The 20,359-nt window shown below is 35.0% G+C and overlaps 1 protein-coding gene and 1 pseudogene across 1 annotated transcript in view; both read left to right on the plus strand.

The window, feature by feature from the left end:
• The window catches only part of LOC105430575 (somatostatin receptor type 2), a 72,265-nt gene that overhangs the window by 17,643 nt on the left and 34,263 nt on the right, over positions 1 to 20,359 (plus strand). The gene's annotated exons all lie outside the window — the stretch shown is intronic.
• On the plus strand, positions 10,456 to 14,411 carry LOC148934706 (uncharacterized; annotated as a pseudogene).

The raw sequence follows: 20,359 nt of genomic DNA on the forward strand, positions 1-20,359 counted from the left end.
TGTCACGATAAATTAAAATAATAACAACAGCGAAGAGAAAAGCATTAAAAATTATCTTTTACAACATCTCACCTAACTTTTCCTCTTCTCCTCGTTTTTATTAAGAACTGACACACATTACGGCTACTGTTACAGTGTTGAGTAATGTTGAGAAGACGACGATATTAAGAAATACGACGTACGTTTTGCTGCTAATGTTATATCAACCGTTTACAATATGATGGTTACTCAAAGTAATAGCTGCACCTGATGCTATTCTACGCTTTGCGGAAAAATATTTCCCACCATTTTAGTAACCCCATCCTTATTTTACTGCCTTTTAGTCCAACGATAAATTTACTTTGCCGTCCTCCCCAGGATACAGCAATTTTTCACAATAAAAAGAACAAGAACGTCATCTTATTTCTTTTGTCCATTTCTCGTGTGCTTCCATCTCATTTAAAATGACACGATAGCAAGAAACCACGGACAATGTTTTGCTAACATTGTCTGCGGTAGTAATACTTTGCACATACACAATCTAATACTAATCATAAGAACAGCAAGTATGATAATTTTGTTATTATTTAATTTTTAAAACTTTAAATAAATAATCAATAATTACAAATTATCAATTAATAATTAAATTATCAATTAATAATTATTTAAAAAAGAAAAATAAAATATAGAAGAATGACTTGTAAAGAATAAGTTGGGATTTAAATTCAGAATAGAAGATATGAATAACTACAAGCATCGAACGAAAAATGAAATTATATAAATATTCTTCTTGTACAGCTGCCGCGTTGATTATTTCAAAGAAAAAAAATTATATTAAAACGCATGATGTAACCGGAAATGTATATATAATATATTATATAAATATTTTTGTTAAAAATTCTTGAGCAACGAGATTAAAATTACAAAAAGACATTACGAACGTGAAGAGAAATTTTGCGATATCGTGGGTACAAGCGGAATGTTAAAATAGAAGGATAGTATATACTCGCAGCGTAATAAATACGATGTCGTTGCATACGCGTCGTTTCTATACAACAACAGATTAGAAGGTTAAAGGTGGCAACAATAACCCATAAGCTCCGCTCGTAAATTCAACTTCGGAAATTAAACCGTGCTCGCTTAATTCCTCATGCTCTTGCCACTCGAGGTCTCCTCCTCCTCTCCCCCTCCTCCACCCCCTCCCTCCGCCCTTCTTTTTCTCTCTCCTTTTTTTTCGCCGCACTCAATTGCTCGAAGCACTACGTGACGAGAAACAATTCGCGAGGAGGAATCTCCGTAGATGTAGAACGTATAATGTGCCCTCGAACTCGAGACGTTCTTCATCCTCATCTATTCCTACTTCTCCACTTTCCGCGATTCTCATTGTCGTTTTTTTTTTAGGTTTCTCCTTTTATTTCCTCGACTTAAATTGCGATTCCCTATTCTGCGAAGTAGATGATCTGGAAGCAATTCTCAGTAATGGCTGTTTAATACTTTATATAGTGATAAAATGCAAATAAAATTACAAACCGCATAACTAGAATCTTTGTAAAATTCAATTTATTTAAATGTGATTTTACAGATGTAATTGTTAAAATTGTCTAAATGTTCTGAATCGATAAGAGGTGTAAATTTCTAGGAAATGTGGCGTTTACCAGATTTTCTCGTAATCTAAAATTATTTGATCAGAGATCAATAGATTCTTTCCTTTTTTTTTTTAATTTTTCGATTTTGAATTGTCTTTAATAACTATGCTTATTCAGTATCTTGAAAAAAAAGTAATATAAAATTTCTGTGAACGACTATTATTAAATTACATGAATGTATATTATATCATATGCAATGATATTTATAATGAAATAACATAATGAATTTTATATCATATGTAATGTAATAAAAGTTGTAAATTTTAATTAAAATAATATATTTATGATACAGAAGTTGTTTATTTTTCTTCTTAGTCAGAAAATATGTGAAATATTTTCACTTAGATGTCTTGTTTTGTTATTTTACTGTACGTTTCTGTAGGGACTCGTAGGTTAGAATAATAAATTATATGGCTTACTTTTATTTTTTTTTTGTTCCTTTTTTCTACGTTTTCTTACGTGTCTTCCCGACTTATTTGCGTTACAATCCATTTGGCAAGAAATAAACTAAATAAGTTATTCCCTAATAAGTTATTACCATGCTTTTATCCGATTGTAAAATGTCTGAAAGCCCGAAATTTTTGACTTTTGAGAGAGAGAGAGAGAGAGAGAGAGAGAGAGAGAGAGAGAGAGAGTCGAATTTGATTTGAATTCAAATAATGGATGTATTCGATTATACTCGGCTTAACGAAACGCGGTGAGAATAATCAAACCTGATCCAATTTCATTTTATGAGCCATCATGCGCATATTTCTATCCGACAGCATACATTTATTACGTGTTGAATATGTTATTTATATGAAAACTAATCGAACGATCGTATTGTAGTGAAAATATAAAATAATTTTAATACCAAATTAAATCATTTTTACCTGATATAAAACTCCTTTTTAAAGATTTATTGTGATTTATGGTAATTTATTTAAATCCACTTATTTAAATCCATATTAAACTAAAAGGAATTCCATGTATTTATTCTATTAATATGTACGCTATTCAAAATACACTACACCTCCCCTTCCTATTCAAGGGAGAAACGTGTCTAAATATACTTCATAAAGATACCGATGAACTCTGTGAGATGAACGCAGCTTGTGTGACCGTGCAAATATTCTCGAAGCACGCATAAATAGGACGTATCCAACGCGATATTAAAATATACTTCTTCCACGTCGCGCAATATTTCTCGATTTTCGCATTTTTTTAAAACAACCTTCTCTCAGCGGCATTTGTTAATTCGCTCGACGCTCAAAATGTAATATAGATATACGAGTATAAAGTGACAATTAGTAGCTATGATCCGAGATATTATTAAAAAATATTGAAATTTTCATTTATGAAAGAAATATATACATATACGGATTATATGCTGTATTGTTTTATATATATATATAAACAGACAGGTGTCATTCTGATTTAAACTTTTAATTGCGAGATTAGCGGGAGTATGTAGTTCATTCTGTATGACGCAGCGAAATATGCATATCCTCGATATCTCCATAATGACTTAGCGCTACAAAGCAACCCGTGTAACAAGAAACAAACGTAGAGGAAGTTGGCTGCATAATTCACTGCAACAAAAAGTATCTCGATTCGAACTTCTCCACTTCAAAGGCCGCACAGCGCGTGCTCGTCCCTCTCTCTTGTTTCGAAATAAACCAATTTCAACAATGTGATACACCGGGAACCGTATTTACTCTTGTAAGCCGCGTCCGAAGTAGTCCTCCTCTCAAGGAAAACAATAACAAAGAGGAAAATGCGTTATGAATAGGAAAATGAAATATTCCAAGAGACCAATTCGGACAATCTCGCGGGAAATCAGAATACCGAAGTTGGCCACGTGATAATTATTCATTTCAATTTCAGTGCATGATATGACGCGTGTGACATGTCATCTCTGTGTTTGAAAATAAACAATGAAAACGAAATAATGATGAACAAAAAATAATGATGACAAATAGCTAATATTTGCGTCATCAAAACGATGAAAATCGTAATATTTTTTTTTTTTTTTTCATACGCTTTCCCGCACGATATTTTGATTGCCATCTATTCTCATCGAGGCAATATACCCATATATATGCATGTTTTGCAGCGTGCCATATATACGTGTCTTTCGAATCCATTCCAACAATTGTTGATTTCGAATATTTACGTAAGACGTATTTTATGACTTGCATTCGCTTTTACGTTTTACGAAACTGCCTTTTCAAAAGATTTTATTGGCTACCATATTTCTCACGGAATTTTAATTATTTGACATTTTGCTGCAAACGACATTCCAAAGGCACGATGAATACATTTGTAGAAATTACAAATTCGCATGACATGTATTTGAGTGGAGTTAGTATTTTCAAATATATCGTTCATTAAAAGATAAAATAGGCATGAATGTGTAGGTGAGTTTTTGCATATTTTCACATCTTTGTTATTAAATTTTCTGCTGTGTTTATACTACTTTTGAAATTAAAAATGTATTATTATATGTAAATATGTTACTGTTATTACATTCTTTAAATTAGATGTATGTATATTATTAGGTTTTTATTACATTTTTTAAACTATAAGAAGGTTTTATGAAACTATAAATAAAACGATTAAATAACATAGTTCGTTATTTATATGTGACTTTAAATAACTTTAACCAGAAGCTATAACTTTTATCAGAAGCCGCTTTCTTTCCTCTTCCGTTACAAGGCGTATTGGAGAAAAAAACCGATAATATGAAAGAAAGTTTAAGATTGAATCGTTAAGTTTAGCCCTCGATGGATTGTTGTCAATAATAATCTATTCAAAAGTGTAATTTATTTGAAAATAAATCAAACTTTGATATTTTTATCATATGTATATATCATATAAGATATGATGATATGATGTGTGTGTGTGTGTGTGTGTGTGTGTGTGTGTGTGTGTGTGTGTGTGTGAGAGAGATATCAATATATATATCATAAAAATAGGACACACACACACACACACACACACACACACACACACACACACACACACACACACATATATATTGATATTTTCTTATATGATCTTTTACTAAATGAAATAATTTAACTCTTTCTGTTGCATCGCCGTTATCGATTATCTTGTGATACAACCCACTTCCAGTCACCCGTATGAGAGTTGCGAGCATTATAACTGTGACAGGAAATGTATCCTGCTGCAAAATATACTTTTATTGCCGTTGTGCGCGGCGCAACAGCACTTCCAGATAAGAGAGTTTCAACGAGGTCGTTGTCGTCGACATAACGCGCGCATATAGATAATATAAGAAAGTACATCGTTGTTTCCGTCTTGGTTAATAACATCCTTAAAACAACTGAGTCCGTTCTAGCAGAGTCTGTTCGCAAAGTGGTTAACGACATTCGCATAAATTCCGCTACCCCTCGCAATATTTTCTGTAGTCGCTCTTCTTGGCAAATTGTACTCTGCGGCAGTTAAAATCTGCAAATTAGAAATCCCGTATACCTTCTGGTCAATGAAGACACATTTGACATTTCAGAGTCAACGGCGTTATCAATAATCGCTTTTAATAGCTAAAGTTTTATTCTGTTTCCTCTGGTATTGACGACGTTCAATATAAATCTTAATTTTCTTAGTTATATCTGAGAAAGCAATTTGGCTTAATTGTTTTATCGAATTCTTCGAGTTTACATTTGTATATTGAATATTGAACAGAGCAAGAGTTGACTTAATTTAATTTATTTTTTAATTTAAATGTTAAATAAACCTGAATAACTGATTTTAAGCGATAATATACATATAACCAACATCACAAATATTAAGTACTTTCTTCAAAGCATATCCGATTAAGATAGAAAAAAGGAAAATGCACGCTCGAAAGATGCTAAAAGAGAGGTCGCATTGCGACTTATGCTTATCTCCTGCGGAAGTATACATTAAATTAAAAAATATATCCGTTGCACAAGAGTATAGGAAATACTGAATTCTTTTTGTATACGATACGACCATTTGTTATTTCCCGTGATACATTTCACATTCTGACATATTTTGAAAGTCGAAATAACATTGTATGACGTATATAACTTTTCAATTAGCATATAAATTGAGAGATTTTCGATTTCGAGACTTGATTCGTATTTTCATTGCAGATGTCAATATTCACATTTATAGTAAACAATATATATATATATATATATATATATATATATATATATAAAGTCTTTTTTTAAAGTCTTCCTCTAACATATATTTAATATATTGTAATAAACTTATTAATTTATCATATTTTCATATATTTATAAAATTTTGGGAAAATTCAACTTACATTGTTATTCTAAATTATACATTTATTTATGCATCAGATGAGATAAAAAATGTATAGGACAGAAGAAGAGAGAAAGTTTACTACTATCATCACATTGTCACTTTACACATGAATAGTTTAAATATTCTAAAATAATCTGAAAACAAAAATAGTAGTCGACCTAAAGTTCAGTGTTTGTATATTTTTTAACGTTTCTCAAAGGTATACGTTTACGTTAAGGGAAGTTTTTTCCACGTTTTGGTATAGATATTAATATGACCAGTTTACGCATTTGTATTAGAAGGCCTCCAGTCTTCATTACACTCGTGCTCGCAATTCAGTTCAGCCGTGTTTTTATACACAAGTCGTCGTTGATGTGCGCAGAAGATAGACTTTTTTGTCTTGCTGTTGTAATAATTTGCGCGATCCAATTTGCGTCTCATTCCTCATGTAAGAGGCTCGCAAGAACGATTAGGGCTCGCCGCATGTAAAATCATATGCATCGCCGAAAGGCGTCACTTCGTGACGCATTTACAGCACTCTCGCGATGAGCGGCATAAATTATCAAGGTAATTCGCCGAGTACAAGTTCCGACACGGCCCGACGGTTGTTCATCCCACGAGCCGCAGCATCCTCTAAATCAGCTGCGTGGCTGCGCGAGAGTTAATATCCGGCTCGATCGTCGTCTTAACATGGCACGGCGACGTCGTACAGTCAACCTGAAACCTGCAGAAAAATGAAAAGGCCAAAGGTAGTGTAAATCTCATAAGATTGTAAAAGCGTTCGAGTCGTTTCTGCTCCGAGACGTGTTGGTTCTTCCACATTCAACTCGACTCTCAAAATACAACACTTGTGACTTTGGGTGTTCTTGTAGTACGTTTGTCAAATCGATTATATAGGATTATGTGGGAGTATTTCCTTCAAAAAAAAAAAAAAAAAAAAAAAATATTTATAAAACGCGCAAGTTCTGTCTTCTGTCATTGTCGTATTTTTGAAATTTCCACGAAGAATCGCGGAATGTTGGCATCTCGATACGATACGATTCGATACGATATAATCGACATGTTTATGCGAGATTGTTTGAGAAAATTATTACATTTGTTATAACAATTTGTTAGACGTCGTCGAGTATCGATTATACCTAATTACACCTAATAAAAGATTAAAAAGAGCTGAACTTTTCTTTTGTCCGATGAGGAACGTTCCTACTCAAATTCGTCCTTCTTTTGTTTACTCAACGAGGTCTTTACGGAGGCATTATATTCTTTTTAACGACCGCCAGTGACAAGACTCCGTCGTATTCACGATGCTTCACATCGCTCGACGAGGCGGGACGCATTCGTCTGAAAGGAAAAATGGATGGGTTACTCGCTGCGTAATCACATAGTTTGAATTTCAGGGCTGATATTCCGTATACAACGTATCCATATTATCAGGATTTGTCTACCAGATACGACTTAATCCTGAGGTTATGATTTAGTCTGTCGCTTCTCATCCCGCTATACCGCTGCGCGGCTGCGGTTTCTACCATTGCGGCGGAGCTACTGCTTTACGTAATTTAGGTTTCCAACTGATGCAAATCAAGCCTTTGCATTAACTCCCACAATATAGACAGTTTAATAACACTAATCTGGAATCCAATACGGTAAGGAAAACAAACGAGATCGCGTCGAGAGACGAGTCGCTGACGCCGAGCCGCAAGGTGAAACGGCGCGAGATGCGATTTGATGCCGTGCGATTTTATATTGTTCTCGTTGGTAGATAAGCAACGACACGCTTAAATCCGTCCCCTTCGGTTTGGTTCCATCTCCATTTTATCGAGCTGCACATTTTATCGAGAGGAAACTCAGCTTGGAACCTTTATCTTTATAAATTTATACTCAACTGCTTCGATCCGTGCAAACGTATTAAACGAAGGATATAATTAATATCCATCGCGGGATTGAGTTACCTTAATTAATATTTTAACAATAATGTCATATGATACGGCTGGTACCATCTCGATTTAGTTCATAAGAAAAATACATATAATTCTCTGAAGTTTAACAATATAATTCTATCATTTCAATTATTTAGCGCTCTCTCTTCTCAATAATTATGAAAATGGAATTACGCTACAGTGCAAATGTAAAGCTTGATACATTTTAAACTTTGATTTTCCTTTTAAAAATACCACTGTCATTAGACTCGTCTCACTGGAAATACCGTCACTGTTATTCAGCGTGATCAAAACTTCTAGAGCTATATTTTTAAAATTATCGCGAAAAATCTACTCTTAAAATTGAAGAGAGAGAGAGAGAGAGACTTTATTTGATTTCGATCTTGGAACGACCGCGGTCACGAATTTTGTATGAAGCGGTTTCGTGTACATAGTCGAGTTAAAAAAAGGAAAAAAAAAAACCCCCGAATAAACGACTAAAAGTCCGACGACTGAAATCTTCGAGAAAAATAAAACATCGCGCGATCGGACGAATGGAATGAAAAATTGTCGCTGGTTCGGGTGTCATCGGGGAAGATAATGACGATTAAGCGACGCTTTCACCACCTCCGCTTCCAGGAAATAATTTCCTGTGCGCATTTGTGCAATATTCGCTCAGCCACTTACGAGCGGCGTAATGACATCAGGATCGAACCGCATCGCACGGCGAAGTCGTAGGTGGAATTAGCTACCGGCTAATAAAGCGAGTCACCGCGTTAGCACTTTGAAGCCGCGCTGACCGATTTTACGTCACACTTCACACCGTCAGTTCGACGGGACGGGAAGAGTCGTTTATTTCGCTACTATATTTCTCTCAATTTCTGTCCCGTCAAGTAAAACGCGCGCGCGCGCGCGCGCGCGCGCGTGTGTGTGTGTGTGTGTGTGTGTGTGTGTATGTGACGGAAACGCAAGCGTGTACGTGTCCCAAACGTATCTCTCTTTGAGATATGAATATCCACTTGTTTCGTGGTTCAATTGTTTAAAAGCTTTACGAGTGGGGTCCTTTACGGGTTACTTGATATACCGAGAAACCGCTACTGAACTTTTATTCGCGTGGAAGGAAGGCGCTACAATCTAATTGTAGACATTCTTTGTTCGGGCAGCTTCTTGCGATATAACAAAAAAATTTCATTATATTTTCTTTGTGTGGCTAAACTTGATTGATTAAAGCCGGCATGAAGTTGCCCCCTGGCATTAAGATAGTTTATAAGAAAACGTCTTGAGAAGCTTCCCGATGTAATTAGGATTTTTCGAAGAAATTTAATAAAGAATTTAAAACGACTTTAATAAAATTAAAGAATTGGAAATTGCGAACGAAGAATTGGAACGAAGAATTTGCAATTCTTTAATTTTTGATCTTTTAAAATGTATTCTTATTATATGGAACATATTGTATTTCATGTTATCTTGGATGAATATTCTCGATGAGTATTTCATTGAATATTATCGACAATTATGAGCTATTTCTATGTATAATTAGAAACAATGTTATCGGATTATTATGATTTTGTGGGAATACTTGGGAAAATTATTCTATCAGAATGATGCAACATGAAAATAATAACATATTTTTAAAGAATATATAAAATATATCTGTGAAAACTATCTTCTTTATAAAAGCAAAATATTTTAAAATTTTATTTAATATACATATTTATATTACACGTCTCGTTCTCAATGATAGTATTGTAGTATTGCTTGTCATACCTCATATCATAATGTTTAGAGTATAGCACTTTTTAAATATCGCGCCTCAGTCTCCTTCGGTCTTCGATCCCTTGCCAACTTCATATTGTTTCGTTGTGCCGAACTATCGAGACATTTTTCGTGTATAGCCCGCAAAATTTATTACATTTGCAAAATAAGAACAATGTTAGAACACAAGAAGAGAAAGCATTTAAGATCTCGATCGATAAGATTGACAAATTACAAAACCACATGGATAACCTCACAAAGATCATCGGAGGTTGATTCATTCAGAACAACCTTCTACTAGCACATCTGCTAGGTCTAACTTAAGTAATAAGTAATACCTATCCTGAGAGTGTTAACATATGTTATCTCACATTTCCACACGAAAAGTAAGAGTCAAAGTCAACAAGACTTGACAGAGTGTTTTTGTGAGCGAGTTCAACAAGATCTTAGAACATAGATCTCACTATGTACACAATAAGTGTCACCCTTTTAATCTCTCATTGATTAAGAAGTAATACTCCACACGAGTATACTTATTCTGAGAGATTACCTATGTTATCTCACATTTTCCACACGAAAAGTGAGAGTCAAAGTCAATAAGACTTGACAGGGCAATTTTGTGAGCTAGTTCAACAAGAACATAGACTTCACTGGACACAATAAGTGTCGCCCTTTGAGCCTCGCTTACTTCTTTGCTCATTGAAGTAAAGTTCTGAGAAGGTAATCTATCTCTCATCATCCATATGAGGTTGGAAAGGTTAATGGTATGGTAGATAATGTTATCTCATAATTTCCAAAGAGATTTAAGAATTGAAGTCAACAAGATTGTATCGGGGCAGTTTGAGCTAGTTCAAGAAGCATATTTCACATGTATACATTAAGTGTATCCCTCTCTTTTCTTTAACCTCACTTTTCTCTGCTCGTTTTCAGCTGAGATAAATGAGGAGAAAGATCAGGAGAAAATTCCTGAACATATCTGCGCTGAGGTTGCCGAGGAGGATAGAACATTAGAAAATAATATTTTAAAAGTATTAAGAGTAAACCTCGATGAATTTGAGTACAAGATTGTTAAATATCCAGAACTGATAAATATTTGGTCGAAATGGATGAAACAGGGTCTTCCAGAGAAGAACAAAAAAGAGATTTTGGAATGTTATAACAGGAAGGTATATTTTACACTGAAATCCCGAAAGTGAACGCAGAAATCGTTCCACTTTTTTTAGCCATTGCTAAGAAACGAGACCAGTATTTCTTCAGAATTGGTACAACTATAGTGATCCTGGCTGCAGCAGTGTCTTTGCTCATACATCCTCCAGAAAATGGGGTAGATGCATTCACTAATTTCTTGAACCATGCTGCTCAGATTTTGACAGATGTTTTTTATCAACAATCTGTAGCTTGAAGATCGTTCATCACACCACAAATAAGAATATTAAACCAACTGTGGATATTATGATTTCCGACGAATGACTGTATGGGAGTTAAAAAAAAAGAAAATTAAAGATGCACAGGAGATTGAAAAGGCTTATGCACGAATAAAAGAGAAGGTTACTCAAAAGACTGCCAGAATCAGAGAAACTGGAAGTACCCACCTGCGAGATACCGGCAGGTGGATTATCCGCTAACACGTCGACTTTTCAAGAAGAAAACATATCAAATCTCTCAGCCAATCTCAACGAAGTCGTTGACGAAGAACCAATTAGCATCAATTATTGACCGCCTTTTTTTTTGAGGTGTTTTGGTTCACATTGCTCACAATGCGAAATTCTTCTTCGACTTGATAACAGCACAGCAATCTCATATGTTAATAGAGCTGGAATTCAATTCTCATATCTCAGTGAACTTTCTAGAAAAATTTGAAGTGGTGCGAAGGAAGAAAGATATGGTTGAGAACATCCTATATTAGTTCAAGAGAGAATGTGAAAGCCGACAGAGCGTCGCGCATCACCAGCACTGAATGCGAGTTTTCTCCACATGCATTCGAACGAATTAAAAAATCTTTTGGTCCCTTTTCAATGACTTTATTTGCATCTAGGTTGAATAAGAGATGTATTAGATTCTTTTCTAAATTCCTAACGCTGAATCGGTCGATGCTTTTACATTGTCTTGAGAAACAGAATCCTTTTACGCCTTTCCTTTGTACTTATCTTACGCACATTAAGAAAAATAATAAATGCAATAATAAAATAAAATAGTGGGGGTAGTGCTATTATCTTTATGGCCGACACAATCGTGATACCCGCTATTCGTGTCACTGCTTATCGAACCTGTCATCACACCTGATAAATGAAGCCTGATAAATTACTCTTGATGTCTCCTTGCAGAGGAAAAGTGCATCCGTTAGCATCCCACCTTTCACTGATGGCCGGCAAAGTATCAGGTCAGCGTTCTTGAAGAGAGGGATTAGTGAACAGTCAGTAAATGTGATGGTCAACTCTATTTCAAATATGACACTCAGGCAGTACGAGAGCAGTCTGAAATGTTGATGGCATTTTACACACTCGAACACGATAGATTTTTTTCAATCCAAATACGTCAGACATTATTAATTTTCTAAATACTAAATTTAAGGAGGGTGGAAGTTATAATACTGCTCGTTCTGCCATCTCCTTGATTTCAGTAACTGAACAAAGATGGTTTAATTCCCCGATTCATGAGGGATGTGTATAAACAAAAATCAACCAAATCAAGATATGTTACAACTTGGAATGTTACACCAGTTTTGAATTATCTTGAAAAATCGCAACCGCTTAAAGAATTGAAATTGAGAGATGCTGCCGAAAAAGTAGCAACGCTCCTAGCATTAACTACTGCTCAAAGATTTCAAACCTTATCATTAATAAATATTGATAACATTACAAGACCTGAAACTGGTATAAATATCAAAATCACTGATCGGATTAAGATTTCAAAACCAAGGGCATTTCACCCCGAGCTAATATTATTTTTTTTTAAAGAGAAACCAGGTTTATGTGTAGCTTCGACAGTATTAGAATATTGGGATCGTATTAAGAATTTAAGAAAAAAGGATAACAAAGCGTTATTCATTGCAACCGTTTGGAGCAGTATCCTCACAGACTATTGGTCATTGGATCAAATCAGTTCTTAAGAAAGCAGGCATCGACACAAATCAGTTTACAACGTATAATACCAGACACGCAGCGATTTCTGCAGCCCATAAAAGGGATATTGACATCTTTGTTTTAAGACAGATGGACGGCTGGTTCCCAGACCTTTTTTAGGTTTTATAACAGATCCATTCAAACAGCTAACGACCAATTTGCACGAACAATTTTACAATAATTTTAAGTTACATTTTCATGTATAAGAATTGTGTTCTGATCTGAAATGGATTAAAAAAGAATAAAAACAAATAAAAAAGAATTATCACAGGCGCTAAAACCTACAATACTATCATTGAAAACGAGACGTGTAATATAATTGCGAGATGAAACGAGCCCATTGAAAGCGGGCGAAGTTTGATCGAAATTATATGAAACGTTTCGTTCGAAGATAGTCTCTCACCCGGGTATATTCCTCCCCCCCCCCCAAAAAAAAGAAAAAGAAAGAAAGATAAATAAATAAAAAAGAATAATAATAATAACTTACACCCACATCTTCACTGGTGATAATTCTAAGTTCTTACGCAAAACAATATGAAGTTGGCAAGAGATCGAAGACCGAAGGAGGCTGATATTTAAAAAGTGCTATAATTTAAATTTTATGATATGAAGTATGACAAGCAACACTATAATACTATCTTTGAACGAGACATTTCATATAATTTCGATCAAACTTCGTCCGTCTTCAACGGGCTCGTTTCATCTCGTAAATATTAAGAAAGTAAAATGTCATTTGAGATTTACTCATTACACACATTTCATTTATAATGTTTTATATTAATACTATAAAATCATAAATATAATTTCATGTACTACAAGAAAAATTAATAATAGTTTTTTTATCATTCAACATCATTCTCTGTCTCAAGTTTAAAACACATCTTACAATTTACACGTAGCGAACAGCAAGATGAATGTTTTCATTCATCGAACGAAAACGTTTCGCAAATATTTATCCTATAACAAAACTGCTGGTATATTTTTCCATAAAAAGGGATATTCGTAGAGAAACACATTTTAGAAGCTTTTTAACGAGAGCGATATTTATTAGCGGTATTTATTAGCGGTCATATTTATTAATAAATATTGTTTTATATTTTAAATATAAAACAATTTATTTATTTAATATGATGCAACTTTTAACTACAAATGCTAAAATCCATTTGATTTACCATTTCTCTCGTTGAAATTTTTTAAGCATGAACATATACCAAACTGCTGGTTGGATTAATTTCTGACCCAGAGGAATCGTGTTAACTATTTGTGCCATAGATATATATCTCGCATCGATAAATATTTGCGGAGTTGGAAAATGTCGATCGCTTCTTTGAGGAGACGCTATAAATATATCCCGTTATGATGGAACTATCAATATAGTCTCACGTTTCGAGGATCGTTCAGATCTCTGGCGATCATTAAGTGCAACGCCGGCTGCGTTGTTGAATTCAGTCAGATGCGCAACTCTGAAACGCTAGACCGCATTATTGACCCATTACACTAAGCATTAGGCTAATATTTGCATATTACCCGCATGGGTTTACCGATGATGCATCATCCTCTAATTTGCCATACAACGGTTCTGGCACAACACGTTGTTCTGTCACGCATACATACGTTGCAGCAATATGTTATGTTAATCCATTTAAGCACGTTAAGAATGAACAGTTCATTCAAGCACCATTGAAAAATAAATAACGACAAGCGCCATAAAAAAACGAAGATCAAAATGAAAAATGAAAAAAGAATAAAAAATTTTACCTCTCGTCATCATTATTGTTTTGTTCCTGTAAAATAATAATGATAATAATAATAGTGTAAAATAATAATGATAATATTGTGATATATTATTAATTGTAACGTTAATATGTAAATATACTCTTGAATTATCACAGCGCATGTTAAAATTTTCAATGATAAGTGGTTTATAAAATAATGGCACCAAATCATTTTGCTGTAGCACATTGACGTAAATGATACAAACATTAATATGATTTAACTGTCATCATGATACATTGATCTTTGACATCGTAATTAAAGCGTACCATTAACATTATTATGCTGATTTAGCAACGCCTACCGTTCGCATGACTGCATGTCACTGCACGCATCGAGATAATCGGGCCTTGATGTCCTGGACAATTGGAATTGCTCATACACTCTCTCTCTCTCTCTCTCTCTCTCTCTCTCTCTCTCTCTCTCTCTCTCTCGTGCGATAACGTAATTAATTGACAACAGAGGAGAAAAAGTTACGGAACTGCGTTATCAATTTAAAAGGCGCGACGCTTTTTCAACTCGTTATTATAAGCGCATTTCGCCGCAACGATAAATTATAACCGCGTTTTAATTGTTTCCATGTTGATATCAAATAATTTTGTACAGCAGGTATTAAATTGCAAATGACGGCCAACGTATAAACAGCGTATCGTCCGCTAACTATATTTGTCAAGAATAAAAAAGACGCTAAAAGTGCTAATTTCCGTCAATAATTAATTGATTTTCAAAGTAAATCTCTTTTATTGATTGCTTCCAATTAGAATCACAAAGCTCTTATTATGTAATACGAGGTATAACATTTGTATTATTGGTGTAAATGTATATTCTCCATTTCGTGCACCTCAAAAGATAAATAAAAATAAATGTTCGAAACAAATAATATTAATAACACTTTGCAAAAGTTTTATATTGAGATAAACAATATTTCGTAATAAATTGTCAGGAATTTTATAAAAAAATTATAAACTATAGAATTAATGGACCATTATTGTGCTGCATTTATACCAACAAAATCCCAATCGATTTTATTTTACATGTATGCTTAATTTTTTTCTTATTGGAACATATCGAATATTTCAAATTTTTTATTTACAATAAATTGCGATATGTGTAGTCAAAGAATTTATATTCTATACTTGAAATAAGAGCCTTTATCTTCATGATTGTCTTTATTTCTATGACAGAAAATGCAAAAAAATTTGATACAAGTTTTTATATAATTAAATTCATATTGCATGTAAAGAATGGATAAATATTTGAGAAAAATCTTAAATGTATCATTCCTATGTAATGTAATAAATCAAATATTAGATATAAATAGAATAAAATGTAAATTTATTTGGAAATTTATGTGAATTTATTTCTATTACTGAGATCGATAAAACAAAAATAGCTTTGACAACGTTATCAAGATGACATTCCAGACATTAATAAAAAATAGGAAATTTCTTTACTTAAATTCAAGATCATAATCTTTTATATCATATAAATGGGCTTTGGTAATGATTGGCGATGAAATGCTGTGATAAAATGGGTATTTTATTTCCAAAACTCTTCGTATCTCTCGCTTTTATTACCTGCGACGTAAATTGAATTGGGTGAGATAAGGCCAGTGATATATAATTTTTTTTTCCTTAAACCCATAGAAACACGATCGAATTCGCGTGTGCGAGCTAAACTACATTCGGTCAAGGGGAAAGCAATAAAGTGTGTAGGAGGAAACAGTAATGAATATAAACGAGGAGTAATGTATTCCACATGCATTCGATATGAATCTCGTAAGCATAGTGAGGGACATGTTAATATAATGTTAATAATGTCCGATTAAAAATAATTGTTCTGCTTAAGTTTAGTTCTGCTTAAGTTGTTCTGTTAAGTTTTTATCAAATCTTATTTCAGATGTAAAAAGATCTGATTTTAATATATATATATATATATATATATATATATATATATGATATTATTTTAGATTAAATCAGACTCGCTAGAGAACGTTAGAGAACATAATTATTACAGTCCATAAAAACAATTACGAGAAAAGTGCGCGAAGGTACTTGCAAAGTTTATGTTGAACATGATATCGCATTGATATGCAATATGTATGTTTCCACGCGGATAAACGCTACATGGAGTAAAAACATGATAAGCCGAGTTAATTACTCGGGGTTTAAACTGAAATCAGACGTTTGTACGTCAGAATGTTTAGAACACTCGTCAAGGATTCGTCAGAACGCTATATTTTCAGCGTTTAACGTCTTTGCTATTTAATTTTCTGATGTAGCGTAATGCTGTTTTACACATTAAAATGTCAAAGTGCATCGTACATCGTACAATATTCACAAAGTACTGTTGGCTATAATTTCCAACGTAACACGGAGGAGCGTCGTAATGCTACGGCTTGATTAATACGTGGCATTATCTGTCTCCCGTCGGTGCCGTCGGTGGAGTTGTAAAATACCATAATGCGATGACGTATGCGTTACGAGACGCCATAAGCATGCGTTATTAAGAATAACTCGTTGCAAAAATAATTAATCTTCACACTGGATTTGTCCCTTTAATCGAATGATGGAAATAATAAAGGGTAAATAAGGTGCCCTAAAGAAAATAGCTAAGCGTCACAACATTTCTCAAGCATTTTCTTCTCCCCCCCCCTCTCTCTCTCTCTCTCTCTCTCTCTCTCTCTCTCTGTCTCTCGCGAAAATAACTACAAGGCTGGTTGATAAGCTCCTTTGAGTTCTCCCAGATTTGCATTATCTCATCATGCTTTGCGCATAAAGTGAGACATTATCGATGCTCCTTTTTTATATCGCGTTGCTCCAAATTTGCATAATATAAATTTGCATAATTGAAATTTGCATAATTCAAATTTGCATAAAGTGCTACCGAACTATATATACACGTACGCGGCGCGTTATTAAAACGGGTCATTCCCGCCGTACGCGCTCCACATGTCCGCTTTCTTCACACGTCCTGTGTGGCATCTGAGGGAGCTCCGTAAGTACCTCATTAAGCGCTAAACGCGTCGGCAGACACGATGATAATCGCAACAAATTTTCTCCCCTCCTCTCCCCCTCCCTCCCCTTGCCCTCCTCCGCCCCCCTTGTACGTTTACGGGCGACGCGTGATGGAACGCGGGAGGTGCTTGTGCGTAACTCCCGCGGTAATCCCGCGAAAGCGGAGGCTCCTCGTGTTACTTTCCCGCAAAATCAACAGCTCGGATCACAATCTCTGGTATATCATCACCCGGAAGCGCCTCGGTGTGCCCGCACTGTTATCATTATACCTCGCTTCGCCGAGCGGCAAACGAGCGCGGCGTGAAAATAGAGCCGCATGCGTGCCAATCCCGCGTATATTTCCTTCCGTGCGTTCCTCCCGGACGTGTACGCACACGCACACGCACATACACATAGGCACACGAGCGTGCGCGCACGCGAATGAGTCGGGGTACGAAACGCGCGAGATGCAGCACGGACAATCCCCCCCCCTCTCCCCTCCTGTCCCCCCCGTGTTGCCATCGTGACGCCGACATCGTGCATTTGCACCTCCGTACGAGTCAGACGAGTGTCGCGGCACATTAACGCCTTGGTAATCAACACTTCCAATCGCGATTCGATTATCGGCGTGCCCGAGCTCTCCTCTCCTTCGCGGCGAATATCCCGCTGCGTTTTTACCGGCAATCTATGCGAAATTAAAACGCGGAATTGTAACTCCTCGAAATGTTCGCGTGGCGATATGAATAATTTTTATTCCTTTTTTTTTTTTTTTTTCCTTTTGCGTTGAATATCCGCCGAAACGATGACATTTGAAGTATTAATTAGATATCGACTCATTATTCTAAATCTTTATAAATCGTTATAAATCGTTATAAGTAGAATAAGAGTGCGACTCTTTTGTTTGTACATGTATATATTTCTAAGATTTATATATTCCAGCGATATATTTAGCTCAAAGCAATTAAACATAGTTGTTTTGTTTCCTTTTTTTTTTTTTTTTTTTTTTTGAAGAAAAATCGCCAATTTATGGTTAGCGTCGTTACAGTAACGATATTTTAATTGGAACCGTCATTGTTCAACAGGACAGGACAATACTAAAAACTATTTCAGGTTCAGCTGTTTTTATCTCACAATTTCAAATCGAGTCCGTCATGGTTGGATGCGAAATTAAAATATTAAAAATATTGGAAAAGAAAAAAATATCAATTTGCCACACAAGTAAATTTAGAGGGAAAACAACGCATGCCGCCCTCAATAAAGAGATATTTTCGATATAAAAAATTTTTTCACGGGGTGACGTTGCCCGGCGTGAATAGTTAGCTAAAACACTTTTGCAGAGACGACAGTTGCCGAGAATAAACGCCATATAATATTTCACTTGTTGTAAATTCAAGTAATGCTAAATAATAATAAATATATTATTATTAATAAATATAAATATATATAATAATATATAACAATAATAAATAAATATATAATAATAATAATAATAAATATATTATTATTATAAATAAATAAATTATTATAAATAAATAATTAAATATATAAATATATTATATATGTCAAACATTAACGTTAAACAAGATATTTGTCATGCGTTCTTATTACCACGTGTCTCTCCATTTAACGATAATAAATGACTGCAATTAACTGGAGTAATTAATACGCTGTTTTGTGAGGTCGTGCGTCGTATATCAAAATGCATTAATATGCATGGTGCGAAAATCAGATTTACATAGCTATCAAATATAACTAAAACTTACAGTGGTATTTAGCAACCTCATCCGCTAATCGTAATTTGTATCTAATTATCTGCAGATGTGCAGTGCTTATATTGCAGAACGTTAATAATCCATTATTGAGATAATTACTCATAGCGTTGTATATTATTTTCGTAACAAATCTTATTCGATTTGCTTCCTCTCACTTTTTCAGATAATTCTATGCTTCTCTTTCCTCATATCTTCTCTCTCTCTCTCTCTCTCTCTCTCTCTCTCTCTCTCATCTGTTTCTATTATCTATAAACGTAATATTATTTTTGAGGACATGCTTATATCTCGCATGACACCTGTATAAATTCCATGGAAATAGTAAATGACGTTTCTATTGGGAAAACAAGATGATAAATTCTGTTCATTGTTAGAGCGTCGCTACAACTAAAATTGGAACTCCAGCGGAGTTCCAGCGTGCGTTTATGAAATAAAATGCTATTTCATCCGGGGTCCGCAGACGGCCGAGAGATGAAAGCTGTTTCTCGATCTAATAAAACTTCATCGTCGCGCGCTGGCGTACGCGACTGGCGAGGAGCCAAGGCGATCCTCTCGATCGTGTATTTACTATCTCGTTATTATCGTCGGCGGCTAGCGGCATTAACTGCCCTTCCAGCCGCACATTCCTCCCCATCTTCTCTCCTTCATATAGTGTCAATCGCTTCCATGGCGCATTGCGCGACGACGCCGGCACAATGTACGGGATGCGAAAAATACGGACGGAAAAATATCGCCTCCTGTAACTCAAGCTACATGGCCTCACATAGTCGACATAAGGTTCTTCCGTTGTTCTATTATCGTTTCATCGGATCAAAGATGAGCGCAGCGAGCGGACGAAAACTGGCGGTTCGAAGCCTCCGGAGATAAGACGTTGCACTTTTCTTTGTGGCTCGTAATAAGCGAACGTGAACAAAGAGATTTGAAACGAGAAGCCGTCACGCAAGCGCTCTTTTCGCCTCGACTTATTTCTTCGCTAGAAAGACTCATATTTAATATCATCCTCACTCGCGCAATGATTCATGGGGATAATTAGATGGTAATATCTAAAGACGAGGTTAGTACCAATCTGTACTGGATTCAATTAATGTCAGTGAATTATAAAAAGGAATTTACTTATGCACAAGC

This window comes from Pogonomyrmex barbatus, unplaced genomic scaffold, assembly GCF_055798465.1.
Source record: "Pogonomyrmex barbatus isolate J1 unplaced genomic scaffold, ASM5579846v1 scaffold8, whole genome shotgun sequence".
NCBI classification, from domain to species: Eukaryota; Metazoa; Arthropoda; class Insecta; order Hymenoptera; family Formicidae; genus Pogonomyrmex; species Pogonomyrmex barbatus.